Here is a 12,747-nt window from a genome sequence, read left to right as displayed (position 1 = left end):
CTATTCGGAATTATGACAACAGGACATGTGCTAATTGGAGTAAGCGTTGCTCTGGTTTGTCCACAAATTGGAAGTTGCTGGCAGTCTTCAAAGTACCCCAAAGCTGCCACAAACGATTGGAGGATGCGGGAAGAACTGTGGATTACATCGGACTGACTACCTCGCAGTTTATGAGGACCAGTCATAGACAATTTTAGAGTGAAAAGCAAATTTTATTTTCACTCGCATACAAAATCATTCTAACTTGGATTGTTTCCCTGGCTTCGAGACTCTCCCGAAGGTCACTGCAGGAAGACACAACAAACTCCCTTCTTGTCTCTCATGGACACACACCTGTTGTTGTGGACTTTGGACTAGCGACGGCAAATATATCAAGGCCGCGGAACAGAGACACACTATGGGCTTATACACACACACACATCCACAAAAAAAATATACGCCACACATACACCCCCCCCGTCCCCCATTCCAACGCCCTTGACGCAAATCCCGTGACTTTGAACTACCTTCCCTCTGTTGTTAGATATCTCGAGATGTATGTTGTAATATGTATGTGTGCTTTGCTATGGAGGTTTTTTCCCACTCTGAACTGGGCCCCCTTAGGAGCCCAGTCTGGATTGTATTTTTTTACTCATCCTTCCCCAGCGTTTACCTTTTTCCCATCTTTTACGGGGCGCCTTATGGCAACCCATCAGCGTTCTTGTTCTGTAACCCTGTACACTGTTTGTTTGTTTAATCTTGAACAGGTTTGTGCTGAAAACAAAGTTCCGTTGTACTTGTGCAATGACAATAAAGACCTACCTACCTAGATATTAATTAATGTTGAAAATATATATATTTTTATATATCTAGAAAGGATGGTCCTAAAGAGGTTGGCATGTGTGTGTGTGTGTGTGTGTGTGTGTGTGTGTGTGTGTGTGTGTGCCCTTGGCTAGTCTTTGCCGTGTGAGGTTGCCTCTTTCTTTTTTTATACCAAGTTTATTTTAGTGTGTGCTGGTTGTTACTTTCACTCGTAAAAAAATATCTCCTGCATTGAACTTGCTGTGCTTCTCACACAGCCATGTTGACATGCAACCACATCAAAAGCAGCGTGCCACGTTACATCAAGCGCATCGGTAACGGCAATGCAACGTACACAAAAGTAATTAATTAGATTAGTGACGCCATTTTTACAAATACTGGATATTAGCTCTGTTTATTTAAATATGTATGGATGTTAAACGTCGTAATGGTCAAATTTTGTTAGCCAGCAAAAATTGGATTTTGATTGTGCAAGTTTCAAATAACGTGCACTGCTGGCCACATGTCTGATGAAGTGTTAATAAAAGTAAACTTTATTTTCACATTTGGTCATGTACCTGCAGATCCCAAATACACATAAGCAGTTACCAGAAGGTAAGAAAAGTTGATTTTGCATTATATTGTGAAACAAAACAACAGATAATATCTGCTAATAGGAGCCATTTTGCGGTCCTTATACACACACCATAATAATACCCGTATGTGTAAGCACAGTACGTCTGACTACGGTAGCCGTAATGCTCCGACAATCCATCAAGCGGTGCAGCTTCATAGCTTACCAAAGTAGTACTTAAACATTTTGACAGATTTTTGAGTGCCGCGTTTAATATTCTATGTTCTCAATGGAACATTTACATTTCTGGTGTTTTTTTACTGGCATCACCTTGCAGTCTATACATATCTCTTATGTGTGATTGCCATCTACTGGTCACACTTATCCTTACACCATGTACAAAATAAAATAGCTTCGAGGTCGGTAAGCACAACCGTAATTATTCTGTACATTAGGTGCAACAGGTTATAAGGCGCACTGTCAATTTTTGAGAAATTGAAAAAATGCTTTGGTCTGAAAAATATGGTACTTCTATGCAAATGTTTTATTACTGCCATAGTCCTATTTTTGCCTCTCCCAATCAAATAATGTGTACAACATTCATTAAAAACTATCTAGGTCAGAACAAGTATTTCGGTTTTTCTATGACCGTTTTTTTTTTTTTTAATTTGGAATTTATGTCCAAAGTATTTTTTTATACATAAAACCGACACTTTCAAATATAAACGTCTTTCGGCCTGTAGCCTGACTGACTCTTATAAAGGGGCCATTAAAGTTTACCCACAAGAGAACATTAAACAGTTGGGGACTTAAAGGATGGTATGCAAATTGTTTAAATATCTACGCAAGTAAAAAAATATATAAATATATATATTGAAGGTGTTTAATGAAGTTTTCTACCTTGTCCAAACTCTCACCATTAGAATTAAAAATCATGTATTTTGCTCTCAACAAAATGCAGGCATTGTTCACTTCCTTAACTTTACGTCTTTGTTTGGAGGCCATATATGGCGTCACATTAGTGCCAAAAATCCAAGCGCATAAAATCTTTTATCGCCCGCTGATTCTCCACTCTTTTGCGCCCGTGTGGTGCCTTTGTGCGCCGTCTTTGTTTTGGCACTTTGGGGGCGGGTATGCTTGGACGGCCTCTCCTTTCTGATTGGTCAGGCGAAAAAAGCTCAGGGCCAATCAGAAGTATAGCAGGGTGGGTCATCGTCAATATGTATCAAAATGATACAGCTCCTGTCGACAAACAAATTCTAAAAAGTCCAAATTTGGTGGAGTTGTGGTAAATGCCAATTGAATTTTATCTATAAGTCTTTGAAGAAGGTAATGTCTCATCTGTTGAGAGAACATCACATAGTTAATGAAGTGTCAAGATCAATATCTCTCTTTTCATACAACCAGTCCACAGATGTCAGTCAATGATGGAAATTATATTTTCAAATATGTTTTCTTTTCTCACTTGTCTGTTTTAAAAATTATTTTTATTTATTTAATATTTGTATATGTAAATATTGAATGTATGCCACAATGTGGGACTATTAATTTTCTTTCCTCTATCTACTTTAAGTTTACACCAGAGTCTACTCGAACCCACTTATCTATGCGTACTTCATATCAGGACCACATGATTAGCATATGGGCCTAATTATTGATGTTATGAATGCATTTACTATTTTAGTGGAATAATGAATGACATGTTATCACTACAATTAATGAATATGGTTTTATTATTACTATAAAAAGTATTTAGGTCTCTGCAAAAAACTCAAACTATGGAAAATTAGATATCAGCCCAGATCAGTATAGATGGCAGAGTTAAAAATATGTATTTTTAAAAAAAACAGCTATCTCCATATATTAGGCAAATTAAATCTGAGAGATAATAGTGTAAGACTTACTTGTTCAGCCATGATAGTCCCATGAAAACCTGATTTCCTTTCTTTTTACTCCCAGGGAACTGCCATGGACCTTTCATCATAGATAATAATAAACATTCCATGTTTCTCATGCGTAGCGGCAATCTTACCTCGGACAGTTGGTCCCGATCATTATATTGATGTCAATGGTACATGTACTATTTAAATATACATATACGAACAAAATACTCTGACATTTATAACAAATCGAACCGTTTGGAAATTAATTGAAAATTGATCAAGTTATGTTTATTTAAATAGTACGTGTATGGCGTCACATTAGTGCCAAAAATCCAAGCGCATAAAAACTGTTATCGCTCGCTGATTCTCCACTTCAACTAATTTCCAAAGTGCCAAAACGAAGACGGCGCACGCAAAAAGGCGCCACGCATGCGCACAAAGGCACCACACGCGCGCAAAAGGGTGTCGCATGCGTGCACGAAGTGGAGAATCATTGCGCGATAATAGTTTTTATGCGCTTGGATTTTTGGCACTAATGTGACGCCATAGCCATACGGTGGAAACACATGCACATGCAAAAGAGAGTCGACTGTACTGTGAGCACTCTTCCACAGTGACATTTCGCAAACTCAAATTAAAATGCAACAGAAATAATCCAAAATAATCTATGAAGTAAAATAAAAGGTTGCATCATTTATTGCAGGAGTGTCTACACATTTTCCAATAAGGGCCACTCACTTAAAAATCAAAGGAATGCATGGGCTATTTTGATATTTTTTCCTATAAACATTTTATTGTGTGTTTTCCTTTTTAAATGGCAGATGACAAATTGCCCTATAGACACCCCTGATTTACTGTAATTAATGGGATTGCTCTCCCCTGCTGTCATATTAATAAGATAAGATACAGTAAACCCTTTTTTACCGCTGTTAATTGGTTTACGGCTAGACTGTAATAAATTAATTTCTGTGATCCGTGTCGTTCTCGCCATCACTGGGTCTAAGTTAAATGTCAAAGTTGACCAATTTCGCAGTTTATGTCCACAACCTTCTACCATCCAGGTCAGAAGCATAATTTATGATTTAGAATTAACTTTAACCAACTCAGGTGATGCAGCAGCTCACCGGTTCAATACTGTATGTTAATAGCAGCATAACGCCAGGGATTAATGCGCTGCTAAAAGTAGTTTGTTAACTTATATCGCTAAAATTTGGTTACTATCAAAGTCATGGGACGTAAATAGAGTATTCTTGGCGGTTTTTGGATGTTGTTTTAGATTGCTTTATGACCACAACAGACACAATGATGTAATGACACACATTACTTCAATAGCAAGCATTTATTTTCTGTTAGAATGCTAATAGTAAAAAAAAAAAAAAAAACTCGCGTATGCTTTTTTTTCATAGGTATGTGAATGATAGGCATAAAAAAAAAGTACATAAAACAAACTAAAGTTGAAGTCCCAACGATAGTCACACAAATACTAGGTGTGGTGAAATTATCCTTCCCAATGTTCACCCTCTGGGAAGTGAGGGGAGCAAGTTGCCTCCAAATTAAAGATATTAAAGCTATAATCATCCATACATAAATATCCATCCATCCATTTCCTACCGCTTATTCCCTTTCGGGGTCGCGGGGGGCGCTGGCGCCTAGCATACATAAATATATATATATATATATATATATATATATATATATATATATATATATATATATATATATATATATATATATATATAAATAAAGATATATACAAATATAGACATATAAATATATATATATATATATATACGTATATATATATATATATATATATATATATATATATATATATATTGTGTCCTGAGCAAGACACTTCACCCTTGCTCCTGATGGGTGCTGGTTGGCGCCTTGCATGGCAGCTCCCTCCATCAGTGTGTGAATGTGTGTGTGAATGGGTAAATGTGGAAGTAGTGTCAAAGCGCTTTGAGTACCTTGAAGGTAGAAAAGCGCTATACAAGTACAACCCATTTATAACCCATTTATATATATATATATATATATATATATATATATATATATATATATATATATATATATATATATATATATATATATATATAATTTCCATCCATCCATCCCTTTTGTACCGCTTATTCCCTTTGGGGTGGGGAGTGGGGGGGAGGGTGCTGGTTCCTATCTCAGCTACAATCGGGCGGAAGGTGGCATACACCCTGGACAAGTCGCCACCTCATCACAGGGCCAACACAAATAGACAGACAACATTCACACTCACATTCACACACTAGGGCCAATTTAGTGTTGCCAATCAACTATCCCCAGGTGCATGTCTTTGGAAGTGGGAAGAAGCCGGAGTACCCGGAGGGAACCCACGCATTCACGGGGAGAACATGCAAATTCCACACAGAAAGATCCCGAGCCCGGGATTAAACCCCCCGACTACTCAGGACCTTCGTATTGTGAGTTAGACGTACAAACCCCTCTGCCACCGTGAAGCCCACATATATAATTCATAACACCAAAATACTTACAAATTGTGCGAGTAAATAGATTTGATCAAAATAGTATCAATCTCACAGAGAATCCAGAGCCAGATCCATGACGTAGATGTGGGAACTACGGATCCCTTACATACTATGTTTCCATGCACTAAATTAGTCCGACTTCTCAAATTGTTCTTTTTTTCATATTTTCACACCGATGTGTGAAGTCCAAGTGTACAAGCTCTCTTTCTAGTGTGACGATTGGTCATACGCAGTGTGCCTCGTGTGCACGAGGGGATGCTTTTTCCTTTTAATTTGTTTCTTTTTTGGTTGACCTATACCTCCCGTCCAAAGGCAAAACCCAGTAACTCAATTTTGGTCAAAACTGAGCTGATAATAATTTTGGGGTTCCTAGGTGATATGCTTTACATTAGTGTATGCAATATTGTAATTTGTTCCGTAAGTAAGCTGTTACGCGCATGTCAGTACCTAGCAACTACCACATAACCGCGTAGATACAACTGAAAAACCTAGTATCTCAAGGGACCAATCGGAGCTTCTTTGTCAGTCGCCTTATTGTCTTTAATGAGACATTTGAACGAATGGGGGCCGACGGTCAACCTGATTATGTGATATTATGGCACGAGGGGATATTTGGAAGATTGGCCCAGGACGTTGCAAGCACCTTCATTAAATGTATTGTTCTTGATTCTTCCCCTTGCATACTCTTTTGGGCAGATAACTGTGGCAGTCAAAATAAAAACTGGACGCTGTACACGGCTGTTGCCCAATGTGCTAACGCAGAATGGGGCCCACCCGAGATTTTAATAAAATATCTGGAGAAAGGGCACACGTTCATGAGAGCAGATTCAATCCATGGCTCAATCGGCAAGAAAATGAAAGCTCAAGAAAACATCTATACGTTTGATGACTTTGTAGATCTTTGTAAGACAGCATCAAGATTGATTGGTTTTCCTTTCCATCCATCCATTTTCTACCGCTTATTCCCTTTCGGGGTCGCGGGGGGCGCTGGCGCCTATCTCAGCTACAATCGGGCGGAAGGCGGGGTACACCCTGGACAAGTCGCCACCTCATCGCAGGGCCAACACAGATAGACAGACAACATTCACACTCACATTCACACACTAGGGCCAATTTAGTGTTGCCAATCAACCTATCCCTAGGTGCATGTCTTTGGAAGTGGGAGGAAGCCGGAGTACCCGGAGGGAACCCACGCATTCACGGGGAGAACATGCAAACTCCACACAGAAAGATCCCGAGCCTGGATTTGAACCCAGGACTGCAGGACCTTCGTATTGTGAGGCAGACGCACTAACTCCTCTGCCACCGTGAAGCCCTGGTTTTCCTTTGTTTTCTCAAAATCAGCTAGAAGTGAGTTACTGGGTTTTGTCTTTGGACGGGAGATATGACGTCACACTCTGCGCCTGTGTCCATTAACAAGTTAACAACCTAGCTCTGTTGTGATGTCCACTGTAATATTGGCACAGATTAAAACTATTATGTCTCTAATGGCTATGCTGATGTTAAATAGTAGACAACATCAAGAAGTGATCTTGGATTGTGCAACGAACATGACGCTACTACCAAGAATGTATTGGAGCAGATGCAGGTCCAAAGGACCTCTTCATTACAAGTGTTGCTGTTTTTATTGAATGGTATCTGCTTCCGGGTTATAGGCCATACTTTGAGACTGGCGCATGCACAACACGAAGAGTCCCCTCGGCCGCACGCACTCCTTTGAGAGATCTTGTTTTCAATCGCATTATCCAGGTGTCTTAGTCCAACTTTTCAAAAACCGATCAGATTAAAGTGTTTCCATGGACTGTAGAAGGCTCATTTAGAGCCAAACTATTCGAGAAATCTGACTAATTTAGTGCATGGACACATACTGAATGATAATCAAGCAAACACTGTGAGAGCCAATGATTATGTTGGTAAAAAATATGATCAGAACCTTACATTTTTTTAGCCTGAATATAAGGGGTATGAGCTACAAGTTTAAGATGCTGTGTGCAAAATAGATCCTGCTTTAGTGAAGCACTGTAGCAGTGTTGCTAAGTGCTAAACAAGAAAAATAGGCTACAAACATAATAACATGATCTCTTACTGTACAATGTCTGCTCTCTCTGGGATGACAAATGTTAGGACGTTCTTATTTCCCGTATCGACTAATAATTAATCATAATGACACAACGGGTTAAAAAGAAAAGTTGCAGCAGCAAATTACATTTTTGTGTCTTTCTCTCCATCTCCGGGTATAAATTGAATGTCACAGATGAACAATTTCTTGATTCATGGCTAAATCCTCCTATTATCCAAATGAGAGGTGTGGTTTATAATCCAGAATAAATTTGACCAGCTGAGACGCGATCTGCACAGCAGCAGCAGGAAACCTGTGGGCTAGTATGTTAAATATGGCAGCATAAGCTAGTTACGTCTCTGTGACCAATGCGCCGCTAAAAAAAATAGTTTGTCAGAGAGTGATTGATACAACCCTGCTTTCCAACCACCGGTACTGACCAAATCAACCATTAAAAATATGTCCTACCATGTAGCAGATTCGGCAAAGCAGCCCGACTGCAGCGCCACGAGTGCGAAACATCCACACAAAAGACACTAATCCATAAAAATATAATAAGAAGCTCCTTAATGGTCTGCCCAACGTGTTTCAGTTAGTTCTTTTCTTCTGACTGGACAGGAGAGCTTAAGCCTTGCTCACCCAGTTTCATGCAGACGTCTGTTGCTGTCAACTCTGACTTTCTGGTTTGTCACTCAAAGTTGCCTGTGTGCAACATGAACGATTTGGTCCCCAAGGTAAATGCTGTGCATTATAATTACTTTATTTCATAAATATTGTACTGATGTTCAAAGAATATTTATCTAAAAAAAAAAGAGTTTTCTTTTTCAAAGGTATTTGTGAGGAAGCGTGGCCGGCGGACCTGCAGCGAGGCGGGGGGCGCCAGGGCCAGCTACGAGATAGGCGTCAGGTGTGTGGATGGCCCACCTAGGTGCAGTTATGTAGTCACCTCGCAATGTGTAAAAGGGCAGCAAGAGATGCAGGAGGGAGAGAAGGAGTTGGAGAGCCAGTGGTGCATGACGCGCGAACGCGACAAACAGAAAGACACAGATGACGCCGGGGGAGGCTGAAAAGCGACCGGAAGAGCGAGCAGTTGGAAGAGGAAGAGCTGAAAAGCGACCCGACCTGCACTGAGGTTTATTGAAAAAAAATAAACAAAGTGACAAAACTGCTCCAGTCATGTCTCACCTTGGTGGTCCATGGAACCGGGAGGGAAGAGGTAATTGCAATACCTCTGTATTAGGATATCAAGCAACGACCGAATAGAAATACATTAATTTAACATTTCTGAGTACTGATTTTGTGATTTGATGAAAAGTGTCCACAACATTGGACATTAGGTATCGATGGCTAAATTTAACTGGTTGGCATTGCTGCAACTTAGTTTTTAAAAAAACTTCACTCACTGTGACTATTAGGTTGTAATTAAAATGTAAGTTTGACCCACTTAGAAGTACTAAAGCAGGCAGCACCAGCTTTGACCACAGCCGTGGGTGCACACAAACAGTATATAACAGAGGTCCCTAACCATCGGGCTGCGGCCACCGGGCCGTGGCCCGATTGGTACCGGGCCGCAGAAGAATTTTTATTCATTTTTATAAAAAAATAAATAAATAAATAAAATAAAAAAAATAAAAATGAAATATATATATATATATATATATATATACATATATATATATATATATATATATATATATATATATATATATATATATATATACATACATATATATATATATATATATATATATATATATATATATATATATATATATATATGTATATATATATATATATATATATATATATATATATATATATATATATATATATATATATATATATATATATATATATATATATATACATATATCCCCAAAAAAGTGCAGTTCCCCTTTAAGGACACTTGTGTTTATTAAAAATGACAGACGAGCCGAGCCATTGAAACCTGAGTTTGCTCACATGAAGTACATCATATTTTTTTCCTTAAAAATTTAGCTACAAGTTACTTTCTTTTAGATAGTTTTGAAGGGACATTAATTTTTAAAGGGGGGGCTTTTTTTTTATTAAATCAACATAAAAAACACAATATACACTTACAATTAGTGCACCAACCACAAAAACCTCGCTTTCTCATGACAAAAATGTCCCTTTTTTATGACAAAGAAAAAAAAATAAAAATAAAAATAGGATCCCACAATCAATCAATCAATCAATGTTTATTTATATAGCCCCAAATCACAAATGTCTCAAAGGACTGCACAAATCGGATTGAATAATACTCCAACAAAATATGAATGTAAGTTCATAAACTGTGAAAAGAAATGCAACAATGCAATATTCAGTGTTGACAGATGGATTTTTTGTGGACATGTTCCATTAATATAAATGTTAAAGATTTCTTTTTTTGGGAAGAAATGTTAAGAATGAAGTTGATGATTCCAGATGGATCTCTATTACAATCCCCAAAGAGGGCACTTTAAGTTGATGATTACTTCTATGTGTAGAAATCTGTATTTATAATTGAATCACTTGTTTATTTTTCAACAAGTTTTTAGTTATTTTTATATATTTTTTTCCAAATAGTTCAAGAAAGACCACTACAAATGAGCAATATTTTGCACTGTTATACAACTTAATAAATCAGAAACTGATGACATAGTGGTGTATTTTACTTCTTTATCTCTTTTTGTCAACCAAAAAAGCTTTGCTCTGATTAGGGGGTACTTGAATTAAAAAAAAATTCACAGGTGGTACATCACTGAAAAAAGGTTGAGAACCACTGCACTACGCCATACCACCTGCAATAAATAACTATAAATAATAATAATTAAAACTATGAATATTTATTAATAACTCATTCTAATTGTTGATCAGAGACAGGTGAGTCCCCTGATGACTGAACACAGGCAGGTGTGTAGACCAGCACTCAAAACAGGAAGTGTCAACATAAAGTAGGAGAGAGAGAGTGCCAGAATGGAAAAAAACCCAAACATAGGAAAAAAACAACACTTAACACATACAAGGAAAAATGACAAAGTCTAAAACTGTCATGTGGGATCATGACAGATGTGGTTCCAAAAAGACATTTTGGACGTCAGGAGACTCAATGTTTTTGCAATACATTTAGCAGTACACATTAGAATGTGTTAACATATACCATATTTTACGGACTATTAGGCACACTTGAAATCTTTTTTTTTTTTTTTTAACTCAACAGTGCGCCTTATAACCCGGTTCGCCTAATATGAAAAGAATATGTTGGGTTGAGCTAACCCACCTCGAAGCTATTTCATTTGGTGCATGGTGTGATTAGAAGTGTGACCAGTCACACATAAGAGATAAGTGTAGGCTGCAATATAGTGGCAGTCATACACAAGAGATAAGTGTAGACTGCAATATGACTCAAGTAAACAACACCAACATTTTATATGTTCCATTGAAAATATAGAACTTTACACACAATGCACAAAAATATATCAAAACAAAGTACAAAGCTGTACCGCTTGATGTGCTTCAACATACCAGTATTATTATGGTGTGTGTATAGGGTAAGACATATTATCTCACGTTTTGTTTCGCAATATTATACAAAAGCAACGTTTCTTACCTTCTGCTACCTGCTGATCTGTATTTGGGATTTGCATAAATCCTAAAAAATAGCGCGTGTCCACCTTTGTAGTCCGTGAAGACACTGTAGTCGATAAGCTTCTTCTTGTCATGGGACATTCATCCTCCGCCATTTCTAATATAAAGTAGTGTAAAGTTCTTAATTATATCTGTCAGTAAACTCGCCATGAAAGCGCTAAAACATAACGGTGTAGTGAGTTTATATTATTGACCTAAGGAACTTTAGTTATTAGAGAGTTCCGGTCGGACGGTTTTTCACAGGACACATTGTTGTTTCCGGATGAGGAGATGCTGCTCCGTTATTGATCTAAGTAAAGTCTGAATGTCTTTAAAACAGTTAGCTCCATCTTTTGAGACTCCTTGTACTCCCGTCCTTGCACGCTACACCGCTACAACAAAGATAACGGGGAGAAGACGCTGCCGAAGGTGAGCCACAGAAATGAGACCGTCCATAAAAAGACAAATCCTGAAGTGATTGACAGAAAAAGGCTTGAAGATGTTCTGTAAAACATAATCCATGCAACATTTTGACTTAAGAACCACCTTTACATGTTATGTAGACCATAAGGAAGTGTTTTCAATATACAAAAAATTTAAATAATAAGACTCCTTTAATGTGCCCTTGTTACGTGCGGGGGGTCGCAGCTTGCTGCGAGGTTCGTTCCCCCGGGATGTAAATGGACCACTCCGGACCGGACTTGCAGGTAGGAACATGATTTATTCCTCGAAAATCAAAGACATACCTAAAACAGAAAATAAGCCGAAGGAACAACGTGCAGATCGCACTGCACTGAGGCTACCACTTAGCGTTGACTAGAAGGCAAATACTCACATAGTAGGTTGCGTGCAGCAAATAAAAGAAGCCAGGCTGACTGACCGACAAAGGCAGGCTTAAATAAGCCTCTGATTAGTGCTCGGGGAAAAGGTAAGTGTCCCGAACACCAATCAGAGGCAGGTGAAAACAATAAGCAACCATGGCAACCAAAACAAAACTCCAGGGTACACAAAAGAGGAACTGAGGGAGTCAAAACTAACGGAAAATAACAAAACATGATACGGGCCACGGATCATGACAGCCCTATAAGCCGGTGTGCCTTATATATGAAAACATATTAAAAACTTGATCATTCATCTGCAGTGCATCTTGTAATCCCGTGCGCCCTATGGCCCAGAAAATATGACAGTTAAAAGACGATTCCATTTTATTATTTTTTTTGTTTTGGCTCTTCAAAATATATTTAGTCGATTCGCTCGTGCTGTCTATCACATTGCAAGTGTCACCAAGTCCCTCAACAA

At 38.2% G+C, this 12,747-nt stretch overlaps 1 protein-coding gene across 2 annotated transcripts in view; it reads right to left on the bottom strand.

Annotated features, from left to right (window-relative positions):
- Positions 1 to 12,747, bottom strand: part of dcc (DCC netrin 1 receptor) — an 803,111-nt gene that overhangs the window by 575,731 nt on the left and 214,633 nt on the right. The window lies entirely within an intron of this gene.

The sequence above is a fragment of the Nerophis ophidion genome, linkage group LG17, assembly GCF_033978795.1.
Source record: "Nerophis ophidion isolate RoL-2023_Sa linkage group LG17, RoL_Noph_v1.0, whole genome shotgun sequence".
Classification (NCBI taxonomy): domain Eukaryota; kingdom Metazoa; phylum Chordata; class Actinopteri; order Syngnathiformes; family Syngnathidae; genus Nerophis; species Nerophis ophidion.
Note: the sequence above shows the minus strand (reverse complement) of the source record. Positions and strands in the feature narration are given on the sequence as shown.